This window comes from Aphelocoma coerulescens, assembly GCF_041296385.1.
Source record: "Aphelocoma coerulescens isolate FSJ_1873_10779 chromosome Z unlocalized genomic scaffold, UR_Acoe_1.0 ChrZ, whole genome shotgun sequence".
Taxonomy (NCBI): domain Eukaryota; kingdom Metazoa; phylum Chordata; class Aves; order Passeriformes; family Corvidae; genus Aphelocoma; species Aphelocoma coerulescens.
In genome coordinates this window covers 27,658,320-27,661,283 of record NW_027184085.1, presented here as the reverse complement: position 1 = coordinate 27,661,283, position 2,964 = coordinate 27,658,320, and positions in this window count along the sequence as shown.

The window sequence follows — 2,964 nt, the reverse complement described above, 5'->3', positions numbered from 1 at the left end:
GTCGGGAGGAGCGAGTGCCGGGCGCGCCTCAGGGGCGGTAATGAAGGCAGCGGGGTGGGTGGGGGCGGGCACTGCCGCGGCTCCGCCTCTGCCCCGCTCCTCCTCTGTCCCTGTCTCTGTCCCTGTCCCTGCCCCTGCCCCGCCCCTGCCCTTGCTCTGTGCCTGCACCTCCCCTTTTCCTTGCTGCTATCTGTCTCCGTGCGTGTGGTCCTGTGGCTGCTCCTGTCCTTGCCCGCCCCACTGTTCCTGACCTGCCGCTGCCCCTGTCCTGTGCCGTCACTTGTCCCTGTGCCTTTCCCTGCCCCTGCCTTTTCCGTGCCTCTGGTCCCCTTCCTGCCAGGCTGCAGCGCGGCGCGGGCAAGCTACGCGTGTGTGTGCATGTATGTACTAGCCTTCAGTCCTAAGAGCTCCTGGGGTGCTATCCTGGGGTGTTTTAATAGCTTGGCTGTCATCTGGGAATGGAAGTTAGCATAAAATGAGGCCATACCTTTGTGATAATACCCCCGTAAAGGTTAAAACGTGCCCTCGATGTAGTCCTAATTTTTCACCCATGGATTGGTTATTTAGCTCTTCCTCCAAACAGGAAGCACTGACTGGTTCTTTGGGGGGTCGTAGGTGTAAAGTCTGTTAGAAAAATATGGGAAGAAAATTTTAGGTTGAATGGGAAGGTAGGGGGCTTGCTGTGGCCAAAGGGATAGTACTAATATGTTGCTGACAACGGTTCTCATCCGATAGAAGAAAAAATTACGGTTTTCACTCAGTCATTTTCTTGTAGTAATCAAATGTTTCCGTGTTATGCTAAGGTCTATGAAATCAGTCCCTGTTATATGGGATGATAAAAGCCAAAAATACTAAACGAAAGAACTCCCAATTATAGATCTTAACCTAGCACCCTTTTGAGGTTAACAGTATTAAAGCCAAGGGCCACTGAGTCCTGTCTGAGGACTGTCCTGTCCTGCAGACTTGGACTGATGCATGTGCCTAGACTGGACCAAGGAGTCTCATGTGAACATACCCTTTTCTTTCCTAAGGTTGTGTTTCCTGGTGTGTTTCTGGCTGAGAAACCAACATATTTCTCACTTTGTGCATCTTGGATCAACACAAAAAGGCAGAATTAATGCCTTCCTCCTGTTTTTCCTATCTTGTCTCGTAAGATGTGCTTTGTAAAGGTGACTTTGGTTTGTTGCATGCCTTCGGCTAGAAACTGATGTCTCAAGTCTTGTACAAGATGTAATTCAGGTGTAATCTTATTTTTTTTTACAAGTGGTAAGTTACTCTTGTTTCACATGTATCTCAACATAGTAAGATGCATTATTAGGGCCATTTCTCAAACAGAACTTCACATTTCTTTAAGATTTTATGATCTGGACTTTGACAGAAGTGGTTATGAGAGATCATCTCCCACACGGACAGTTCTTACCTAATCTCAGTAACAGCAACAGTTTATGTTAGGGTAATTGAAGTTATTTTGATTCAGATATGATTGATCTGGGATCAATATGACAGCCTAATTATAATATGGCTATCATCTGTTAAGATTTTTGTCTGTATAGAAGACGTGATGTAAATTAAGATCTAAATAAATGATAGACAAGTGGTTTTACTGCCATTTTACATGTCACTCTAACACCTGAAACTGATGAGAACAGGAGTCTTCAGTGTTTTTCCTGTATCTTACTGTATGTTAATGCATGTTATTTTGTGTTTGAAGATTGTTTTTTAAAAAATTGTGTAAGACAGAATGGCCATGTCTACTGACAAGCAAGCCCATGCTGAAGCCATTGCAAAATAGGAAAGCAAGAGGTTCAGAGGAACAGGATATTTCTTATCTATTTGCTCCAAAGTCTTCTTGCTTGTTTTTCAAATTACTCTCACTACCTGTGTGTTTCTCTAAAATTGTCTACATCTGGCTTGCAAGAGGCCTTTCTTTGAATAGCATGATGGCTTTTCCTTTCCCCTGTGGTTGTCCTTGACACAAGTGAAAAACTACACATGGAAGCTACGAAGTATAGCTCTCATTAAGGCCTTTTCCCTGTCTCAAGGCAAATGCAACTCTGAATATGTGAGTCTTCGATGTCTGTGCAATAAAACCCCACAGCCATGTTATGACCAGAAGTGGGAAATACAACCCACTTCCACAGAACAGAAGTTTCTCATCTGTTTACTTACCCTAAGACTAAAGTAGATGTTGTTAGATAAGTTCATCTTTTGTCTTACCACACATTAGGGTTTTTTGTGCCTGTGACCTTCATTAGCAGGTGTTGACAAACAGTGAAGCAGCACATTTTCTTAGAGAAAAATGGCTTAGGTCAGCCCTCTTAAAAAAACACCATTCCTAAAATATTGTCTGAAAACACTGCTGTTGTTTTAAGAAGGATGTTGATGCATTTAAAAAAAAAAAAAAAGCAGTAAATATTAATAAAACAAGTGGAATGCAGCTGAGTGCAGCTTCTCTAAATAGGTAGAATGCCCGGCATTAATGCCCAAATAAAATCGGTGGTAAAGTTCCCATTTACTTCAAAGGGGTCAGAATTTCACTCCAAGGTGTGCAAAGAGTATTTGGATAAGATGTAATTCATTGTAGTATCATTTACATAATACACAGTAACATAAAGGAAACTTCCTTACATTTTCTCATTTGCCCATAATATCTGTGGAAAATTACTGTCCTTTAAGGTGTTTAGAGTTACAGCTTTTAATCTTTTATTTTGGGATGTGTCCTATAGGATTGGCCAAGAATTCAAGTGTTTTTCAAACATATATTTCTTAATTGTACTTGTGGTTCTGCTGGTTTACAGTTTACCATGGTACTGTGAACCTGACATTTTTTTCCCCACAAAGTACAGGCTGTTCTGAAGTTGATGTAGATATGAATGAATATGAAATTTCAGCTTTTTTTTTCCAAAACATTGCATAACTTTAAAAATGTAAATCACATCCTAAAGCACACAGTAATATATAATA